Below are 23,000 nucleotides of genomic sequence, written 5' to 3' on the forward strand. Positions count from 1 at the left end.
TTCATCCTTGTGTAGGAACATCTCCACCTCAGTTTCCCTGCAGTCAATTCGGGTGCCTTCAGTGACACCCCTACAGATGGAAAGCTCCATTCTAGTCTCCTCTTGAAGAATGGCAGTGTGTGGTCTCGGGGCTGGAGGAGAGAGTCCAGACTCCAGGGTCAGCTGCAGGGCTTCCTTCTGGGGACTCGGAGGGAGGCGTTCTCCAGGTCCTGTCCTGGCTTGGGCCTTCCTTGGCTTGCCAACCCCACTCGCGGTGTGCCCCGTCACAGGGCCTGCCCCTCTGTGTGTCCTCTCTTTTTGTAAGAATTTAGGCCCATCCTAACCCAATATGCTCTCCTGAGGGTTGACTGACTACATCAGCAAAGACCCTTTTGCCAAAAAATAGGTCATGTTCTGTGGTTCTGGATGGACAAGAGCTTGGGGACATCACTTAATCTGAGACAGGTCAGTAGGTGACAGCACCCTGGCTCATTCCTCAAGTACCCTGTTTTTCTCTCCTAACAACATAGTGGGCCATGCTCTTAAAGTTCCACTGTCTTCCTCATAGAATAAGAGGCTCCCCCGACCCCAGGCCCCCAGGCTGGGATTCAGCTTCAGCTTTTCTGATGTGTGACTGAGAAGGACAGGACCTTCTGTTGCTGCATCCATGAAATTTACAATTAAAGAAAGTAAGATTATGACTCTCATAAGCTTATTCTGAAAGTTCTCTGCTGAGCTAGCAATAAATGCAGGGTGATTATTTTTAAACATGGCTTCAAATAAGCAAATCATCTCCCCATCAGCTTTGGAAGTCTCCAGGGCAGGAATGGCACAGTGTTCAGCAAGACCTGGAACTCATCAGTCAGCCAGCAGCCCCAAGACCAGAAAACCTGTGAGGGATCATCTGCTCAGCTGTCGTATTTTCAGATGAGTGTTGGTAGGCCCATTGGCTTACTAAGTAGGTGGCAAGACATCCTGGGTTTGGTCTCAAAAATCAGTTGACTCTTAGCAATGTGCCCACATGACAACAAGGAGTATTTTACAAATCATATTATAAGTCCCTGTTCTCGTGTACCCCAGTGTAACCAGTTTCACTGAAGCAGGACAGTGTGGCAGGACAGCTGTCACACTCCAGTCCCAGTGTGGTGTCCCCTTGCTTCTCTATCACACTGCAGAGACTTCTGTGAGAGCTAAGAGCAGAAAATTTAGATACTGCCCTGTGGACACTCCAGCACTGGGCTAAAGGAGAACACCCGTGGACGTGTGTTTTAATTTACATTAATGTGTCAGTCTGGTTTCCATTGAATCATATGGGCTACTTTTTGATGAGTAAGTCTACCCAGATCAAAAACAATTTTTTTAAAAATGATATTCTTCACCATTTCGTTTCAAGACTAATATTTTAATTGAGCATACAGGTATGTCAGATTTGACTGCACATTTAAAAAATCCTTTCAATGTTGTTTCTCACAAGAAAATTAAAACCTTCTCCATAATTTCATATACATATTCTGCCTTTGTGATTTTATGATGAAATAAAGATTCACAGCCCCTGGATCCAGCACACTGGCAGATGTGTCTCTGTGGGTGGATTTTGATGGTGCTCCTCTGGCTTCCTTCTCTGCCCCTAAGCCACACCCTACAGATAACGTTGGCTTCCTGGACGGGATTGTTCAGGCCGCTCCTCTTCAGAGGCCTTTGTGGGGATTCAGTTCCTAAATCACTGCTGATAGCAATGACGCAGGACAAGAATGTTACTGATCTGGAGCCTGTCTGTGAAACACCTGGACTTTTTGCCTTCTCCTGGAGAGGGATGCGGCCATCTTTGGAGGAGCTGGGCTTGGGAATCATCTGTAGTCAGAGGTATGCTGTTGCGCACAGCACTGTCAAGTCAGATCTTCATCTCCGGCACGTTATTATACCCAAGAAGGTTCCGGGTCACACCTGACGTGGACCTCTGTGCCCTTCAACATATTGACAGAGAAAGAGTGCAGGGAACATCGTGGCTCCTCCGTCTCCTGATTCCACCTGTGTTGGTCCCACCATTTATAGCTGGCCTTTGCTCCCTGGAGATTTGTGGGAGACACAATGTACCCAAGAAGACTCTGACAGCAAACCTTTAAATCAAAAGACAAAGCGGACAGACCAATAGATGGGGCAGCTTCCATTTATTTCTCTTCTCTCCAGGCAGAATCCCCAGACAGAACAATCAAATCTGTCTGGTCTCAGCCAAACGGATACTATTAAAGGTTATTTGACAAAGATATTTTGACCTGCACAGAAAGGGCTTGATTTACATCTGCAGCTGTTCACCTCTTGGGCAGACGTTCTGAAAAATAAAGACTAGCTCCACAGGGCTCCTGATGCTCCATTACTGATGCCACTTTGACCTTTGGCAGCTTGCCTGGGGACCAGGATCAGCATTTTCCTTCTGCTGGGGCAGGAAGGAGAGTAGGGATCTCAGGGAGAATCCCCCTGTCCCTGCAGAGCTGGAACACACCCCCAACTGTCAGGGCTGACAGAAAGCTGTCGACGTGGAGTATTAGATTTCCTAGAGCATTCCGTTTTATTGTGGGTTGGTTGGTATTTCATTCCTTAAAAGGAATGTATGAAGCATATTTATGAATTTCAACTCTGTCAAGTTCAAGGTAATGTCCAAATTCCTAGGTGTCCAGATAGGGACTCCTGACCAGCTTACTGGTTGCTCCTGGTATTCACCTTCTCTGTTAATCAGTATCTGTCGACGGACAGGGCCCAGAAGGAAACGTGCAACACCAGTGGACAGACTCTCTTCGTTTTTCAGCCTCTGCTTGTAAGTGTTGGCAGCAGATAGAGCTGATTCACCACTCTACAAGGAACGGAGACCCTTTTCATCAAGCCTTGGGTGGGGTGTGGAAGCCAGGCATGAAAAATACTTGGACACGTTGTATTTGCTGCAAATGATCATTTATTTATTTTGCTAAAACCAATCTTCACATATATTCTGACGTGATATATTGAATTCACGAGTATATTTCAAAAAGTTTGCATTTTTATCATCTGTTAATCCTAACCACTTCTTCTCTGAGGATTATGTTTTGCGGCATGTAAATAACATGATGCAGGAAGGGATTATAAATACGAGGGATGTGTGAATTTACTTCTGTTCCATAAATATTGATGATCTCGAGGTGGGAAGCAGATGGACCCCCTGGTTCAGTGTGGTAGGCACGGCAGCCACCAGATCTCCAGCTCCTTGTGGGCTTCAGACCCCGCCCCATAGCTTCTCCCAGGCTCTCTCTTCTCACTTCAGAAAGGAAAACACGTAAAGGGGTGGGGGGAAATGTTGGCATATTTTCCTACAATTTGCCAGTTGAGCAGCCCTAATCTGAAGACCCCAATCCAGAATGCTCCAGAGTCCAGATCTCTTGGAGAGCCACATCTGTACTCAAAATGTTTTCTTGAAGTTGGGAGCTTTGCGGATTTCAGGTTTTCAGGGCGCCGTGGCCTGTGATGACCAGGCACAGGCTCCTCTCCTTCCTGTTCCTCTCTCCAGGGCAGGTGCTCCGCTTCTCACCCGGGGCCCAGCTCGCATCCCAGCGCTGCCCTTGCTCTCTCTCATCTCGCGCTCCCGGTGGAGGGAGCTCAGATGGTCCTCAGGAGGGAAGGCTTAACAGCCCTGCTTCCGCCCTGCTTCCTTCTGTGTGTCCGGAAACACGGCTGGAAATGAAACGTGACTCTTGTGTTTGACTCGCTGGCAGCAGGTCTGAATCAGTGGCACGAGAGGGGGCTTCCCGAGTGGCTCATGGCCCCTGTGTTAAGCATTTCCGTCTCTGTGTCCACTTCTCTGGGGAGAAGAATACACCGTGCTTCCTCTCTCCACAGTCAGCTCTCCCAGAGTTTCAGCCTTATGTTCTTCATGTACCTGGGAGATGAACAGGTGCAGCACAGAGGATGTGCCACGTTTTAATTTGGGTTTTGGCTTGTCCTGGTTTTGGAAATGTGATGAGCCAGGGTAGTCCTTTCCTGCAACTGGACAGACTCCTGGGCAGCTTCAGGGATGCGCCTGGCCTCTCCGGTAGAGAGACTTCTTTCTTTGCTTTGCTTGGCACTCACAGACTCAACTCTGAGACTGAGAATTCTAGAACCCCATAATAAATAATTAAAACAAAATAATAAACAGAACAAACAACAAAAACCAGTTGACAGTCCCCACGCAGGCCGTCTCTTGCTCTCCTGCAGGCCGGCATGGGGAGGTAGGAGCTGGCCTGTCCTGTACCATCCCAGAGTGTCCGACTCACAGAGCCTCCAGATAGACAAGGCTGACTCTCCAGGGGGTGCTTGTACCTGCCCTGTGCCCAGCCTCTGCTGGGAACTCAGTGGTCCTTCCCAGGATGTGGGTGAGGCTCTTTCCTGGGCTGGATGCTCCCCTCCTGGTGGCTCTAGGTCCCTGGCATTCATCCACACAGGCCTTCCCACTGGACTCCATCATTCCCCATGTCCCTCAGCAGGAGTCAACAAGGCTCTGCTTTGTGGACAAAAGGAGGCGTCTCCACGTCCTTTGCCTTCATCGGGAACAGACTCTGTTCTCTCACAACTGACCCAGGACCTCTGATGCACCACAGCAGGCTGCCCACTCCTACAGCACCCTCTCGTGCCTGTGCACAGTATTTCCCTAACTAGAGGACAGGCAAAGGGTCCCCAAAGGCTGCCCTCCCTTGACCCGGAGGATGGGGGCAGAAAGTGCAAAGGTGCTTGTGGCCAGCATTTTTAACTGAGGCACGGTTTTGGCCGGTCTTTGTGGGTACATTGTGGCAGTTGGACCATGTGTGCAGGTGGTGGTCAGCGGGTACAAGGCACTTCCATCTCTTCAAACGTCAGTCATTTCCTGTGCTGGGAATCCTGCTCTTCTGGTTGTTTAGAATACACTGTGGATTGTCTACCCAACCGTTGCCCGATAGTGCTCCAGAAAGCTGGAGCTGTTCCCTCCTCACTGAACTGTACCAATGTCACCTACCCCTTTTCTGTCCCAGTCTTTAATTACCACTATTCCTTTCCACTCTATGAGGTCACTACCTTTTATTTTTCACAAATGAGTAAGGACATTTGGGATTTGTCTGGCTTATTTCTCTTAACCTAATGACCTCTAGTTCTATCCAGGTTGCTGCCAGTCGCCTGATTCCATTCTTTTTATGAGAGAATAATGTCCCATTGTATGCACACTTCATTCATGCACTGATGGGCATCTAGCTAAGATAATTCCATATTTTAGGAAGTATGAACAGTATTCAATAAACTCGGGAATGCCATCATCTTTGGGGGCTAATTATTTTACCTCCTGTTGATCCACACACAGCAGAGGGACAGCTGGGCCAGGTGGTAACTCTTTCTTTAGTTTATGAGGACTCTGCACTCTGTTTCCATTGTAGCTGTGTTGACATACACCCCTCCTCCAGTGTGACAACTGTCCTCTCCTGGGCTGATGTACACCCCTCCTCCAGGTGTGAGGACTGTCCTCTCCTGGGCTGACATACATCCCTCCTTCAGGTGTGAGGACTCTCCTCTCCTGGGCTAATGTACACCCCTCCTCCAGGTGTGAGGACTGTCCTCTCCTGTGCTGATGTATACCCCTCCTTCAGGTGTGAGGACTGTCCTATCCTGGGCTGATGTACACCCCTCCTCCAGGTGTGAGGACTGTCCCCTCCTGGGCTGATGTACACCCCTCCTCCAGGTGTGAGGACTGTCCTCTCCTAGGCTGATGTACACCCCTCCTCCAGGTGTGAGGACTCTCCTCTCCTGGGCTGACGTACATCCCTCCTCCAGGTGTGAGGACTGTCCCCTCCTGGGCTGATGTACACCCCTCATTCAGTGTGACGACTGTCCCTTCCTGGGCTGATGTACACCCCTCCTCCAGGTGTGAGGACTCTCCTCTCCTGGGCTAATGAACACCCCTCCTTCAGGTGTGAGGACTCTCCTCTCCTGAGCTGATGTACACCCCTCCTCCAGGTGTGAGGACTCTCCTCTCCTGGGCTGATGTACACCCCTCCTTCAGGTGTGAGGACTCTCCTCTCCTGGGCTAATGTACACCCCTCCTCCAGGTGTGAGGACTCTCCTCTCCTGGGCTGATGTACACCCCTCCTCCAGTGTGAGGACTGTCCTCTCCTGGGCTGATGTACACCCCTCCTCCAGTGTGAGGACTGTCCTCTCCTGAGCTGATGTACACCCCTCCTCCAGGTGTGAGGACTCTCCTCTCCTGGGCTGATGTACACCCCTCCTCCAGGTGTGAGGACTTTCCTCTCCTGGGCTGATGTACACCCTTCCTCCAGGTGTGAGGACTGTCCCCTCCTGGGCTGATGTACACCCCTCCTCCAGGTGTGAGGACTGTCCCCTCCTGGGCTGATGTACACCCCTCCTTCAGTGTGACCACTGTCCTCTCCTGGGCTGATGTACACCCCTCCTCCAGGTGTGAGGACTCTCCTCTCCTGGGCTAATGTACACCCCTTCTCCAGGTGTGAGGACTATCCTCTCCTGGGCTAATGTACACCCCTCCTCCAGGTGTGAGGACTGTCCCCTCCTGGGCTGATGTACACCCCTCCTCCAGGTGTGAGGACTGTCCTCTCCTGGACTGATGTACACCCCTCCTTCAGGTGTGAGGACTGTCCTCTCCGGGGCTGATGTACACCCCTCCTTCAGGTGTGAGGACTGTTCTCTCCTGGACTGATGTATACCACTCCTTCAGCTGTGAGGACTGTCCCCTCCTGGGCTGATGTACACCCCTCCTCCAGGTGTGAGAACTCTCCTCTCCTGGGCTGATGTACACCCCTCCTCCAGGTGTGAGGACTGTCCTCTCCTGGGCTGATGTACACCCCTCCTCCAGGTGTGAGGACTCTCCTCTCCTGGGATGATGTACACCCCTCCTCCAGGTGTGAGGACTGTCCTCTCCTGGGCTGATGTACACCCCTCCTCCAGGTGTGAAGACTGTCTTCTCCTGGGCTGATGTACACCCCTCCTCCAGTGTGAGGACTGTCCTCTCCTGGGCTGATGTACACCCCTCCTCCAGGTGTGAGGACTGTCTTCTCCTGGGATGATGTACACCCCTCCTGCAGGTGTGAGGACTGTCCCCTCCTGGGCTGATGTACACCCCTCCTCCAGTGTGAGGACTGTCCTCTCCTGGGCTGATGTACATCCCTCCTCCAGGTGTGAGGACTCTCCTCTCCTGGGCTGATGTACACCCCTCTTCCAGGTGTGAGGACTCTCCTCTCCTGGGCTGATGTACACCCCTCCTCCAGGTGTGAGGACTGTCCTCTCCTGGGCTGATGTACACCCCTCCTCCAGGTGTGAGGACTGTCCCCTCCTGGGCTGATGTACACCCCTCCTCCAGGTGTGAGGACTGTCCTCTCCTGGGCTGATGTACACCCCCCCTCCAGGTGTGAGGACTGTCCCCTCCTGGGCTGATGTACACCCCTCCTCCAGTGTGAGGACTGTCCCCTCCTGGGCTGATGTACACCCCTCCTCCAGGTGTGAGGACTGTCTTCTCCTGGGCTGATGTACACCCCTCCTCCAGGTGTGAGGACTCTCCTCTCCTGGGCTGATGTACACCCCTCCTCCAGGTGTGAGGACTCTCCTCTCCTGGGCTGATGTACACCCCTCCTCCAGGTGTGAGGACTGTCCTCTCCTGGGCTGATGTACATCCCTCCTCCAGTGTGAGGACTGTCCTCTCCTGAGCTGATGTACACCCCTCCTCCAGGTGTGAGGACTCTCCTCTCCTGGGCTGATGTACACCCCTCTTCCAGGTGTGAGGACTCTCCTCTCCTGGGCTGATGTACACCCCTCCTCCAGGTGTGAGTACTGTCCTCTCCTGGGCTGATGCACACCCCCCTTCAGGTGTGAGGACTCTCCTCTCCTGGGCTGATGTACACCCCTCCTCCAGGTGTGAGTACTGTCCTCTCCTGGGCTGATGTACACCCCTCCTCCAGTGTGAGGACTCTCCTCTCCTGGGCTGATGTACACCCCTCCTCCAGGTGTGAGGACTGTCCTCTCCTGGGCTGATGTACACCCCTCCTCCAGGTGTGAGGACTCTCCTCTCCTGGGCTGATGTACACCCTTCCCTCAGGTGTGAGGACTCTCCTCTCCTGGGCTAATGTACACCCCTCCTCCAGTGTGAGGACTGTCCCCTCCTGGGCTGATGTACACCCCTCCTCCAGGTGTGAGGACTGTCTTCTCCTGGGCTGATGTACACCCTTCCTTCAGGTGTGAGGACTCTCCTCTCCTGGGCTAATGTACACCCCTCCTCCAGTGTGAGGACTGTCCTCTCCTGGGCTGATGTACACCCCTCCTCCAGGTGTGAGGACTCTCCTCTCCTGGGCTGATGTACACCCTTCCTTCAGGTGTGAGGACTCTCCTCTCCTGGGCTGATGTACACCCCCCCTCCAGGTGTGAGGACTGTTCCCTCCTGGGCTGATGTAGACCCCTCCTCCAGTGTGAGGACTGTCCACTCCTGGGCTGATGTAGACCCCTCCTCCAGTGTGAGGACTGTCCTCTCCTGGGCTGATGTACATCCCTCCTCCAGTGTGAGGACTGTCCTCTCCTGGGCTGATGCACACCCCTCTTCCAGGTGTGAGGACTCTCCTCTCCTGGGCTGATGTACATCCCTCCTCCAGGTGTTAGGACTCTCCTCTCCTGGGCTGATGTACACCCTTCCTTCAGGTGTGAGGACTCTCCTCTCCTGGGCTAATGTACACCCCTCCTCCAGTGTGAGGACTGTCCTCTCCTGGGCTGATGTACACCCCTCCTCCAGGTGTGAGGACTCTCCTCTCCTGGGCTGATGTACACCCTTCCTTCAGGTGTGAGGACTCTCCTCTCCTGGGCTGATGTACACCCCCCCTCCAGGTGTGAGGACTGTTCCCTCCTGGGCTGATGTAGACCCCTCCTCCAGTGTGAGGACTGTCCACTCCGGGGCTGATGTAGACCCCTCCTCCAGTGTGAGGACTGTCCTCTCCTGGGCTGATGTACATCCCTCCTCCAGTGTGAGGACTGTCCTCTCCTGGGCTGATGTACACCCCTCTTCCAGGTGTGAGGACTCTCCTCTCCTGGGCTTATGTACACCCCTCCTCCAGTGTGAGGACTGTCCTCTCCTGGGCTGATGTACACCCCTCTTCCAGGTGTGAGGACTCTCCTCTCCTGGCTGATGTACACCCCTCCTCCAGGTGTGAGTACTGTCCTCTCCTGGGCTGATGTACATCCCTCCTCCAGTGTGAGGACTGTCCTCTCCTGGGCTGATGTACACCCCTCTTCCAGGTGTGAGGACTCTCCTCTCCTGGGCTGATGTACACCCCTCCTCCAGGTGTGAGGACTCTCCTCTCCTGGGCTGATGTAGACCCCTCCTCCAGTGTGAGGACTGTCCTCTCCTGGGCTGATGCACACCCCTCCTCCAGTGTGAGGACTGTCCTCTCCTGGGCTGATGTACACCCCTTTTCCAGGTGTGAGGACTCTCCTCTCCTGGGCTGATGTACACCCCTCCTCCAGGTGTGAGGACTGTCCTCTCCTGGGCTGATGTACACCCCGCCTTCAGGTGTGAGGACTGTCTTCTCCTGGGCTGATGTACACCTTCCTTCAGGTGTGAGGACTCTCCTCTCCTGGGCTGATGTACACCCCTCCTCCAGGTGTGAGGACTCTCCTCTCCTGGGCTGATGTACACCCCTCCTCCAGGTGTGAGGACTCTCCTCTCCTGGGCTGATGTACACCCTTCCTTCAGGTGTGAGTACTGTTTTCTTCTGGGCTGATGTACACCCCTCCTCCAGGTGTGAGGACTGTCCTCTCCTGGGCTGATGTACATCCCTCTTCCAGGTGTGAGGACTCTCCTCTCCTGGGCTGATGTACACCCCTCCTCCAGGTGTGAGTACTGTCCTCTCCTGGGCTGATGTACATCCCTCTTCCAGGTGTGAGGACTCTCCTCTCCTGGGCTGATGTACACCCCTCCTCCAGGTGTGAGTACTGTCCTCTCCTGGGCTGATGTACACCCCTCCTTTAGGTGTGAGGACTGTCCTATCCTGGGCTGATGCACACCCCTCCTCCAGTGTGAGGACTGTCCTCTCCTGGGCTGATGTACATCCCTCTTCCAGGTGTGAGGAGTGTCCTCTCCTGGGCTGATGTACACCCCTCCTCCAGGTGTGAGGACTGTCCCCTCCTGGGCTGATGTACACCCCTCCTTTAGGTGTGAGGACTGTCCTATCCTGGGCTGATGCACACCCCTCCTCCAGTGTGAGGACTGTCCTCTCCTGGGATGATGTACACCCCTCCTCCAGGTGTGAGGACTGTCCTCTCCTAGGCTAATATACACCCCTCCTCCAGGTGTGAGGACTGTCCCCTCCTGGGCTGATGTACACCCCTCCTCCAGGTGTGAGGACTCTCCTCTCCTGGGCTGATGTACACCCCTCCTCCAGTGTGAGGACTGTCCTCTCCTGGGCTGATGTACACCCCTCCTCCAGGTGTGAGGACTCTCCTCTCCTGGGCTGATGTACACCCCTCCTCCAGTGTGAGGACTGTCCTCTCCTGGGCTGATGTACACCCCTCCTCCAGGTGTGAGGACTGTCCTCTCCTGGGCTGATGTACACCCCTCCTCCAGTGTGAGGACTGTCCTCTCCTGGGCTGATGTACATCCCTCCTCCAGTGTGAGGACTGTCCTCTCCTGGGCTAATATACACCCCTCCTCCAGGTGTGAGTACTGTCCTCTCCTGGGCTGATGTACACCCCTCCTCCAGTGTGAGGACTGTCTTCTCCTGGGCTTATGTACACCCCTCCTCCAGGTGTGAGGACTCTCCTCTCCTGGGCTAATGAACACCCCTCCTCCAGTGTGAGGACTGTCCCCTCCTGGGCTTATGTACACCCCTCCTTCAGTGTGACGACTGTCCTCTCCTGGGCTGATGCACACCCCTCCTCCAGGTGTGAGGACTGTCCCCTCCTGGGCTGATGTACACCCCTCCTCCAGGTGTGAGGACTCTCCTCTCCTGGGCTGATGTACACCCCTCCTCCAGTGTGAGGACTGTCCCCTCCTGGGCTGATGTACACCCCTCCTTCAGTGTGACGACTGTCCTCTCCTGGGCTGATGCACACCCCTCCTCCAGGTGTGAGGACTGTCCTCTCCTGGGCTGATGTACACCCCTCCTTCAGGTGTGAGGACTCTCCTCTCCTGGGCGGATGTACACCCCTCCTCCAGGTGTGAGGACTGTCCTCTCCTGAGCTGATGTACACCCCTCCTTCAGGTGTGAGGACTGCCCTCTCCTGGGCTGATGTACACCCCTCCTTCAGTTGTGAGGACTGTCCTCTCCTGGGCTGATGTACACCCCTCCTCCAGGTGTGAGGACTCTCCTCTCCTGGGCTGATGTACACCCTTCCTTCAGGTGTGAGGACTGTCCCTTCCTGGGCTGATGTACACTTTTCCTCCAGGTGTGAGGACTGTCCTCTCCTGGGCTGATGTACACCCCTCCTCCAGGTGTGAGGACTCTCCTCTCCTGGGCTTATGTACACCCCTCCTCCAGGTGTGAGGACTCTCCTCTCCTGAGCTGATGTACACCAGTCCTCCAGGTGTGAGGACTCTCCTCTCCTGGGCTAATGAACACCCCTCCTCCAGGTGTGAGGACTGTCTCCTCCTGGGCTGATGTACACCCCTCCTCCAGGTGTGAGGACTCTCCTCTCCTGGGCTGATGTACACCCTTCCTTCAGGTGTGAGTACTGTCCTCTCCTGGGCTGATGTACACCCCTCCTTCAGGTATGAGGACTGTCCTCTCCTGGGCTGATGTACACCCCTCCTCCAGTGTGAGGACTCTCCTCTCCTGGGCTGATGTACACCCTTCCTTCAGGTGTGAGGACTGTCCCTTCCTGGGCTGATGTACACCCTTCCTCCAGGTGTGAGGACTGTCCTCTCCTGGGCTGATGTACACTCCTCCTCCAGGTGTGAAGACTCTCCTCTCCTGGGCTGATGTACATCCCTCCTCAGCTGTGAGGACTGTCCCTTCCTGGGCTGATGTACACTTTTCCTCCAGGTGTGAGGACTGTCCTCTCCTGGGCTGATGTACACCCCTCCTCCAGGTGTGAGGACTGTCCTCTCCTGGGCTGATGTACACCCCTCTTCCAGGTGTGAGGACTCTCCTCTCCTGGGCTGATGTACACCCCTCCTCCAGGTGTGAGTACTGTCCTCTCCTGGGCTGATGTACACCCCTCCTCCAGGTGTGAGTACTGTCCTCTCCTCGGCTAATATACACCCCTCCTCCAGGTCTGAGGACTGTCCTCTCCTGGGCTGATGTACACCCCTCTTCTAGGTGTGAGGACTGTCCTCTCCTGGGCTGATGTACACCCCTCCTCCTGGTGTGAGTACTGTCCTCTCCTGGGCTGATGTACACCCCTCCTCCAGGTGTTAGGACTGTCCTCTCCTGGGCTGATGTACACCCTTCCTCCAGGTGTGAGGACTCTCCTCTCCTAGGCTAATATACACCCCTCCTCCAGGAGTGAGGACTGTCCCCTCCTGGGCTGATGTACACCCCTCCTTCAGGTGTGAGGACTGTCCTCTCCTGGGCTGATGTACACCCTTCCTCCAGGTGTGAGGACTCTCCTCTCCTAGGCTAATATACACCCCTCCTCCAGGAGTGAGGACTGTCCCCTCCTGGGCTGATGTACACCCCTCCTCCAGGTGTGAGGACTGCCCTCTCCTGGGCTGATGTACACCCCTCCTCCAGGTGTGAGGACTGTCCCTTCCTGGGCTGATGTACACCCCTCCTCCAGGTGTGAGGACTCTCCTCTCCTGGGCTGATGTACACCCCTCCTCCAGTGTGAGGACTGTCCTCTCCTGGGCTGATATACACCCCTCCTTCAGGTGTGAGGACTCTCCTCTCCTGGGCTGATATACGCCCCTCCTCCAGGTATTAGGACTCTCCTCTCCTGGGCTGATGTACACCCTCCTCCAGGTGTGAGGACTCTCCTCTCCTGGGCTGATGTATACCCCTCCTCCAGGTGTGAAGACTGTCCCCTCCTGGGCTGATGTACACCCCTCCTCCAGGTGTGAGGACTCTCCTCTCCTGGACTTATGTACACCCCTCCTCCAGGTGTGAGGACTGTCCCCTCCTGGGCTGATGTACACCCCTCCTCCAGGTGTGAGAACTGTCCTCTCCTGAGCTGATGTACACCCTCCTCCTGGTTTGTGAGGGTGTCCCATTCTCCATATCCTTGATGGCCCTTGTTACTTCATCTTTTTTGATTACAAATCTGAGGTGAGATGCTTCTCTTTGAAGTTTTGATTTACATTTCCCCACAGTATAAGATTGAGTGTTTTTTTCCCCCATGGACTCTTTGATGATGGCCATATTTGGACAGCGTTTAAGCAATAAAGCAGTCACTATGTGTACTCAGATTGGGCACAAGATTAAGAGATCAACAGATGGATGGCTATGTACACAGATGCATCTATTACGCACACTATGGGTAGAAGGGCACACACACAGGCACACTTGTAGATCCTGAACGTAACTTATCCACGCTGTGGTCTGGTGTGGAACCCTGAGATGCCAGAACTCTCACCAGGGGTGGCTTTGTTAGAGGTGCTTGAGCTCTTGGCACTTCAACTGTGTGGAAGTGCAGCTGTTCATATCAGAAGCAGTTTCGTTGTGTCGTCGTGTAATTAGCCATGTGGTCTGACCTCTACATATTGCTTTATAAGGTGGGGATGTAGACGATAGACAATGACCTAATTCAAATGCAGTGGTTTGTGTGGTCTCTGGCCAAGCAGCAAGAGGGGACGTGCAGGAGGCACATAGAGCCTCAGGAGTGGCCCACAGGAGTGAACCCCAAGGGTCTGCTGAGACCCAACCCTGCTTTTGCCCCTCCAAAGTGTCTGCTGTCCTGAGTCCGGCCTGAAGGACCAGGGCGTGTGCCTCGTGTGTACTTCAAGCCCGTGCCCCCTGTTCTTTTCTTTCTTTCTTCTTGTCCCACCCTGTGATGGTGTGCCCTGCCCAGCGTGCTGGAACCTGCTCTGCTCTGGCCATGTGCTCCCTGTGGGGACATGGCTCTTCCTTCCCAGTCAGTTCTCCTGCCATGAGCGTCCCTTACCACTTGGTCTGCTTTCTGACCTGGGTCCTTCTCCTGGCTTCGCTTTACAGTGAGGTGCAGTCCCTCATTTGGGGAGTCAACACCACCTCCACTCTGTCCTCTTGGAGCACCTCCAGGTAGGAACTGCCAGCCCCAAAACAGGAGAAGAAGAGGCCAGCAGTAGGACGGCGGGGTTGGCATCATCTGGTCTAGGAAAGAACTGGTGCTGCCTCTGTACAGAGAAGAACGTGAATACAGGGAGCAGTCACGGAGGAAGTTGAGGAGACAGGTGGAGGACAGTCAGGTGACACCAAGGCTGTTGCACAGCAGGCAGCAGCTGCTGTCCCCAAGACTGGGAGGCAAAGTGGGAGAGCCTGTGCCCTGCATCCCAGGTGGGGAGGCACATGGAAGAAGCTGGAGCCTGGGCAGCTGACCCTGGAAGCTGGGACCGTGAGGCACGTGGATGAACTCTGGGGGAGGAGCTACGGCTTCCGGTGGAGGAGGGAGAGCACCAGAGCTTCCGTCCCCTGCCACGTCCCCCCTCTGCCAGAGTCCTCCTGGCACAGCCTCCTCTGGAAGGCCCAGCAGATGCTCTTAGGAACCCGGGGCCTGCAGAGCCCTGCTGAGCTGGGCAGTGACTAGCTTTGTACCAGCTGACACATGTCAGGAAGCTGGGCATCACTAGGCACCTGGGTCCCCATCTCCGAGAGTGCACACATAGAAAAAATTAGATTTTATGCACAGAAACACATCTAGGTTGACTATCTGTGAAAATGGGAGAGAGAGGTCATTACTATTACTTTTACTATTTCTCATGTTTTATAAATATACTTGTATTATGACTAATCTCTGCTACTTTGCTTGATTTATTCCAAATTTAGTTTTTGAACCCTGACTGAGGTCCGATTGACAGTTACCTTTTATAACCCTTGACGTTAGCCACACTAAAAGCCAGTTGGTATTCTAAGTAGATGATGTCCACTCAAGCCTATCTACTATCCATACTGTAAGTCCCTTACAACAGTGCTTTTATTGGTAGGCTGTGCTAATCGTGACATTGCGTGCAAACTGGCCAGAGTTCAACAGCAAATTGAACTGAGAAGACAGCTTGGGGGAAGCTCAGTGCTCACACCCCACAGTTAAGGCCCACAGCATGCCCCAGCAGTGACTTGCAGGTTGACAGGTCGAAACTAGAGCAAAAGTCCCCTCTGCCCACCCTGCAGCCCACTGTCCCTTCTCTGTCCCTCCTCACACTCTCATTCATTTTCTGCATCTGCAAGTCTCCAACTTGAATGTGCATCAGAATCAATGGGGAGCAGGTGGGAAATGCAGACTCCTGATGCCCGCCCCCCAAACGAGGTTTCCCGAGTTTTGGGTGAAGTCTAAAGGATTTGCACTTATTATATTAATAAGTGCAGATGTTCTGCCGGGGTCCTGAGAGACCCTGGAAATGTAGCCACACTGTGCCTCAGGTTGGCACAGCCCCCACAGGCACAAGGCCCACGCAGGGCTGAGCTGCAGTGGAAGAGCTGCCTGTTCCAGCATGGATGACCCCTGCCCCTTCTTAAACAGGGCGGGAAGGGACGCCAGCTGCTCCAGTTCAGGGAATGAGAATCCGTGTTGGTGGGCTGAGCTATTTCTGTGGCTTTGGATTTCGGTTGCCTTGGTGATGAGCCAAGCCTGAGCCTGGCAGCCTTGGTTAGGAGGAGAATATAGGAGGGTTCCGCGCCGTAGCTTCTTTCTTTGTGAAGCCAGGAACCTCGGTGTCTTGATGAGCCGTGATTCACAGCCGTGGAAAGGGTTCGATGCCCCCCCTTTCTTCATCTAGAGCTGACACAATTCATCTTCTAATTGTGTTTACTGTGGTGCCACAGTGTTGCAGCAAGCGCGTCCCCAAAGCAGCCTGCTGTCACTGCTCCCGCTTATGTCGCACCCTGCGCTTGGCATCCACGCGGAAGCACTTGAGTGAGCGCGGCTGAAACACAGGCAAAAGCCGCGGCTCTCTTGAGTCATTTAGTGAACAGAATCGTTCCAAAGGAAATTTTTGAATGCATGACAGTTTTCTTAAAGATTCGTAGCAGGTTGTATGCATATAAATTTCTCTATTACATGCCTGAGGGAGGCTGTCACCCACGGCATGAAACCCACCTTCCAGGCTCGAGAGGGAGGGAGAATGAGGGCCTGAGGATCCGTCATGTCAAGATGCAGGGCGGCGGGGAGGACTGGCCTGGCCTCTGTCTTTGGTTCCTTTCATGTCTTTCTTCTTTCATTCCCCAAATAATGAGCCAGCAAGAAAGAGAGGGACAGAGCCCGGCGGTCAGCTGCCCCAGTGGCCAGAAGGGCCTGCCACCCCAAATCTGCTTTCCGCCGTTCCTGCCACCTGGCAGGCCTCTGGGAAAAGGACCTTTCTCTGTCCTCCCACCACCCCAGACCCACAGAGCTCCCGGTGATTGCTGGGAGAGATTGTGTTTTCCCTGCATAGAGATTCTAAGTCCACTCCCTGGGCTTTGGGACCACTTCCCTTTGAATTACCCAGGATCCCCAGTGGGGTCCCCGCTGTTTGGCATCTTCTCTTGGTGTCTTTTCTATAAACTTGTTGCTGCGTGGCTCAAGGCCACTCCTGCTGGAGGCCAGTGACCCATGGATGGCTGGTGACTCTCATGTGGCTCCCTTCTAGGGAGGATCCTTCTGTTTGGGAACCATGTTTGTAAAGGTCTAAATGCATTTCAGCCAGCAAAACCACAGGATGTCATAGGATGACTCCTTGATGGGCAGACAGTCCATGCGGTAGCCTCAGGTAATGGCCGGGTGAGTCCATGGGTCCTTCTCAAGTCCGTGATGGAAACAAATCTGGACTGAGAAGCAGCACAGGTAATCGTTAGAAATAAGAGCTAGAAAACGATAGGTGTTGTGCCCAAGTAGATAAAAATATCCTTTCTCTTACTTACCTTCAAAATGAAAGAGACAGAGAGGGACAGGAGAGAGCTGGAGAGGGAGGCACCGTGTGGCTTGCTGGCCTGCAGATGAGAAGTCGGGCACGGTCAGTAACTGGCCCAGCCTCCCGGGCACTGAGAGGTGGAAGCTGCAGCCCAAGCCTGTCCTGCAGGGCCCCGGTCCTCCCCCGTAGCTTGGCACCTCTGAGAGCTGGGCCTGTGTGGTTGTGATCGTGTTGGATCCGAATAGGCCGTGGGATGCCCAAGAGCTAGTTAATCAGGGCGAGTGGCTCTTTCTGCAGTGTATGCCTAGATGAGAGTACCCCATTGTGCCCAGTACAGTCATTACTTGTCAGCTAAGGATTGGAATATTTTTCTAGCTAAGCTTGGAATATTTTTAAAAAACAAGTTTGGGTGTTTGGGGAGCAATCGGCTTGGATGGGGTTGTGTAGAACTGACCTGCCTCCCAGCGTGGCTGGGTCCCCTGAACCTCTAGGGCCTGCAAGGACGAAAGGTGGAAGAAACTCAGATTTACTCTCTGACTGCTGAGCTGGACATGGTCCACCCTGGGCTCGGCACCCTGCTTCTCAGGCTTTCAGAGGCAGCCTGGATTCTAGACCACAGACCCTCGGACTGAGGACTTTACACCTGCTTCCTGGTTTCCAGTTTGCCGATGGCAGATCTCAGCCTTCATGATGGCTTGAGCCAATTCCCCATGATGTGTATTTTAGTATCTATTACCCTATCGATGCTATTTCTCTGGAAAGCTTGACTTATACAAAGGTTGACTATTCATTCAAGACAAAAACAAGACACATCGACCATTTTTAGCTATGTCCAACTAAAACAACATCTTTAAAACACATCTTTTAAATCATGCTTATTAAAATCATAGTTTTCTTTTTAGCATGTACAATTCAGAAATCTGTAGGTCCATCAGATTTCAGCACAGTGCTGAGTCTGGGTGTGTGTCACCCACACCTCCCTGCACTGGGGCCAGGTCAGACCCAGTGAGTGGAGTCAGGACCTCCAGCTCTGCCCAGGCAACGCCTCCCCACGTAGGAATCAGTGCAGAAGTACTTACCCGGCACTGCTCACCCCATAGCCAGAGAAGCACGACAGTGGCCTAGCGGGCAGACCTGCTGTCCCCACCCAGCAGTCGGGGGAACCCATGCTTGCCAAGGAGGTGGAGAGGGACTGTCCTCCCTGCCCAGGGCTGAGGTGATGCCCTGCCTCCTCCCTGGGAGCCCATGAGGGTTAAGCTGGAAACTTCAACACCCTCTTTGCAACAGTTGCCTGGGAGGTCAGCAAGGATACAGGATAGCACACGCCACGGACCACAGGAGTTAACAGAACACCTCGGCCTACAGAGGCAGAGGTCAAAATGTTAAAGTCCCCATGGAACATACATCAAGATAGGCCCTATGCTGGACCATAACTCAGAACCCACAGATTTGAAAGGACGGACAAGAAATGGAGAAGGTCTGCCTACCACAGTGGGTGTTATGGTTTGGATATGGAGTATCCCCCAAAGCTCACGCGTTCGTTAGACAATGCAAGAAGGTTCGGAGGAGAAATGATCAGGGTATAAGAGTCTTAACCCCATCAGTGTATTGGTCCCTGCTGGGATTAACTGAGTGGTGGCTAGAGGCAGGTGGGTGTGGCTAGAGGAAGGGGTTAATTGGGGGCATGGCTATGGGGTGTATATTTCGTGTCTGGAGATGGAGTCTCTCTGCTTCTTGATCACCATGATGCGAGCTGCTTTCCTTTGCCACCCTCTCCCACCATGATGTTCAGTCCCAAGGAATGGAGCCGGCCTTTTATGGACTAAGACCTCTGAAACCGTGATCCCTCAAATTAACTCTTCCTCCTGTACAGCTGTACTGGTCAGATCCATTAGTCACAGCAGTGAAAAAGCTGACCAAAACAGTGGGACTAAACTAAAAATCAACAAAGGCTTGGAAACGGGCAGTACCCTTTATATAACCCACGGATTAAAGAGGAAAGCCGAGAGAATTTTAAAAATGTATGTTCAACGGAATGAAAATTAAAACGCAACCTAGTAAATTTGTGAGTTAAAACAAGATGGAAAGGGAAACTGATAGCCCTAAATCCACATATTAGAAAATAGGGCAAGTTTGAAATCCATCATGTAGCTTCTGTCCCAAGAACTAGGGAACAAAGTCCACCAAAGCAAGCCACGGAAGGTGGTGACAGCAGAAGCCAGTAGAACTGGGGAGGGGTGAGAATCTTCCCAACAGAGCTGGCCTTTGGAAGCACCAGTAAAAACGATAAACCTCTAGTAGGACTGACAAAGAAAAAAGAGAAAGAAAACACAGGTAGCCAGGAATGCAACAGGAAACATACCTACGTGCCTCGCATCCATCCAAGATCAAAAGGGAACCAACCGATAACCCCATCGTGAATTTGACCACTTCATGAAATGGACCTGTTCCTCCGAAAACAGACGCTACCTCAGTTCACCCAATATAAAATAGATAATTTGAATAGGCCTATCAAGAAAATGAATCTGTAATTTAAAATCTCCCAAAAAAAGAAATCTCCCTGTTCCAGATGGTTTCACTGGAGAATTCTACCAAATGTTTGAAGGAAAATTAACACCAACTTTGTACAAACTTGTCCAGAAAATAAGAGAGAGAACACTTCCCAGTTTGTTTTATCAAGCTGGTATTATCCTGGTACCCAAACCAGGCAAAGGCTTTTACAGGCACACGCGTACACACAAGAAAACTAAAGATAAATATCACTCATGAATATAAATGCAAAACACTGCTAAAATATCAGCAAATACAATTCAGGGATATATGAAAAGAACTGTCCACCGTGGCCAATGGGCATTTTTACCCAGGAGTGCAAAGCCAATCTGATGTTTAGAAATCAATTGAGGTAATCCATCACATTAACAAGCTGAAGGAGAAAATCATCACAGCATCATATCAAGGAATAAAAAAAAAAAGTTTTGATAAAATTCAATATCCATTCATGAGGAAAACTCTAAGAAAAATAGAAATGGTAGGGACAGGCTCCACCTGATAAAGAGCATCTGTGATGATCTACCGCTGGCTTTGTTTTTAATGGTTGAAAACAATGTTTGAGCCCAAGATTGGAAACAAGGCAAGGATGTCTGCTATGTTCTAGCAAAGTGTCATGAGGCAAGAAAGGAAATCAAAAGAGGACAGATTGGAAAGGAAGAAATAAGAAATTTATGTTTATTTAAGACATAAATTTCAGTGTGCAAAATCCCAAGGAATCCACCAAGATTAAAAAAAAAAATAAAAACCACAGAAGTAATAAGTGAGTATCGCAGAGTCAAAACATACAAGATGAACATAAAAATTCCATTGTTTGTCTATATACTAGTAATGGGCACTGAGATTAAAAATGCAATAACATTTACAGTCACTCATAAACGACACAATACTTGGGTATAAATCTAACAAATTATGTAGAGAATGTTATGCTGAAAACCACAAAATGCTGATGAATGAAATCATAGTCTAATTAAAAGGAGAGACATGATATGTTCTTAGATTAAAAGACAACAGAGTAACTCATCAACTTGGTCATAATGAACATAGACAAGTCTCCCAGAATTGGCATTCAAATCCAATGCTATTTCTAACCAAATCATAGCAAAATTTTTGTAGATGTAAAGGAAAAGGTGACATAATTCTAAAAGTCGTATGAAAAGGAGAAGAAGCTAAAGTAGCTGAGGCCAGTTTTATAAGTAGAGTTGGCGTAATCAGCCTGTCAAACTCGACATTGTGGTTTAAAGCTTCAGTGACGAAGGCAGTGTCCAAAGGCCAGACACACGGATCAGCAAAGCAGAATAAAGGGCCCAGAAGTAGAGCCCCACAAATAGATGGCGATTTCTGGGAGGTGAGCAAAATTGGCAACACACAGGACCAATGTGCTGATGTTATGTTCTCTGTTTTCACCATCCTAATCAATATCTCCATTATGATTATTTGTAAAATGCTATCCTTGCAGGAAACTGGAGAAGGGTACACATGGTCTATCTGTATTATTTTTTGCAACTTCATGTAAATCTAAAATTATCTTTCCAGTGTAGTGAACAAGGGGAATGAAGGAAGGGTGGAAGGATGGGATAAGGAGAGAGTGGAGTGGACCTCACCCACCTTTTCTATGTACATGTCGAATATACCACAGTGAGTTTCACCATCATGTAGATCCCCTAGACACTCATTTTAAAGACAAAATGTCTATCTGTAAATAGGAGAAAGATCAGTAGAGAGAAGAGAACAGGGAAGAGTAATGGAGGGGAAGGGGAAGTTCTGGGGACTGAATTAGAACAAATTATATCCTATACTTTTACAATTATTTTATGATTATCATAATTACTTTTATAATCAATTCTATTCTCATGTATAACCAAAAAAAGAACCAATAAAATGTTATAATTAAAAATTATATTTAAATTAAAATGCTAATTCAAAATATTTAAAGGTGATGGGAACACATTATTTATGTATATAATAAATGAGCATGAAGGGATACCATATATTTAGATTTTTTTTTAAGTAAGAAGGGCCTTTCCATTTATTTATTTATTTATTTTTGCATTATGATTCTTAATACACCTTTATACCACAATTTATCATATCTCTGATTGTATATGAGGTATGTTGACACCAAATTCACATCTTCATACATGTGTTTTGTACAATGATGAGGGTCTCCTTTCACCATCCATGCTATTCCCCTTCTCTCTCCCTTTCCCTCCCACCCCTGTTCCCTATCTAGAGATTTTTAAATTGCCTTTGACAAAGCCAACACCAAACTTCTTTAGATTGAAGAAATTATCATGATTAAAAGACCAAATATGAATTCAGTGACATTTTTACCTTTGACTATAATGAAAAGTGCATGTGCACCTGCCTGCCCGTGCACGGTACATGTTCTGTGTTTCTCAGCTCTGTCCACTAAGACCATTGAAGCACCAGTGATCCAGTAGCAAGGTGCTATGGTACACCCCAGGGAGCAGATAATGATCTTGAGTGCCATCTCTCCATGACAGTAGGAAAGTTTCCTTGAAGCAATACTTGATTTCAAATTTTGGGCCCCAAATAAATATTTAAAACCACATGTCAATAATCCACTAATGCCGATTTTATGTACTGTGTCATCAGTCATTTGATTACAGGGGTAATTACGATAAAATAAGTAAGCTGTTTTGGTAGTGTCTACCGCCCATATCTACAGTGGGCCGTCAACCCAGCCTGTCAATATGTGTCCATTTGTATCTTATGAATAAGGTCAGAGGCTTTTAGAGTTGGAGGGCCCTAGAGAATATGATTTAACACCGGAAGGACAAAAGTGATTAAGTTGACCTGCTTTGTGGTTCATTAATTATATGCAGATGCCCTACCAATAAAATACATTTACATGAATAAGTAAATGTAAGTAATATAAATAAATATATAATAGGAATAAATAAGTAAATAAAAACTGTGTGCCCGGTAAATATCAGGATGCTGTCTGTGGACGTTCGTGCCCTTGTTTGAGAACAACAGGGGAGCTCTGCACTTCGGTTTTAACAGGAGACCTGGAGATTCCTGTGGCTCAGGCTCCCGTGAAATCAAGGAATCCACACAGAGCTTTACTGAAGGAGGACACGTGAGCCCTGGGACTAAAGGCCACGTAGGGACATGGACCACCAGGGATTGTGTGGCCCTTCTCTAGGTTCCTCCCACAGACCCAGTGGACTCACGGCCTCTCTGTGCCTGTCAATCCCCTCCTGTCCCAGACCCTGTCCTCCCTGGGAATCCCCAGAGTGGCAAATCTAGCCACTGTTTCTCCCTCTTGGTTTCTCCCAGGGGTGATGGTAGGAAGAGAGAAGGGACAGCCACTGGCACCCTGCCCAGGTTCTGTGCCACAGGATGCTTCTGAAAGGAGCTGATATTGAAATGGACAGGCTTCCTGGTGGAGGTGTGCCTGGATGGCTTCTCATGACCCCTCTGGGAGTCGTACTTAGCTCAGACAGATGCACTG

General features: G+C 51.1%; 1 protein-coding gene across 4 annotated transcripts in view; it reads left to right on the forward strand.

Annotated features, from left to right (window-relative positions):
- Myo16 (myosin XVI) overlaps positions 1 to 23,000 on the forward strand; it is a 524,759-nt gene that overhangs the window by 381,443 nt on the left and 120,316 nt on the right. The window lies entirely within an intron of this gene.

This window comes from Ictidomys tridecemlineatus, chromosome 6 (genome assembly GCF_052094955.1).
Source record: "Ictidomys tridecemlineatus isolate mIctTri1 chromosome 6, mIctTri1.hap1, whole genome shotgun sequence".
Classification (NCBI taxonomy): Eukaryota; Metazoa; Chordata; class Mammalia; order Rodentia; family Sciuridae; genus Ictidomys; species Ictidomys tridecemlineatus.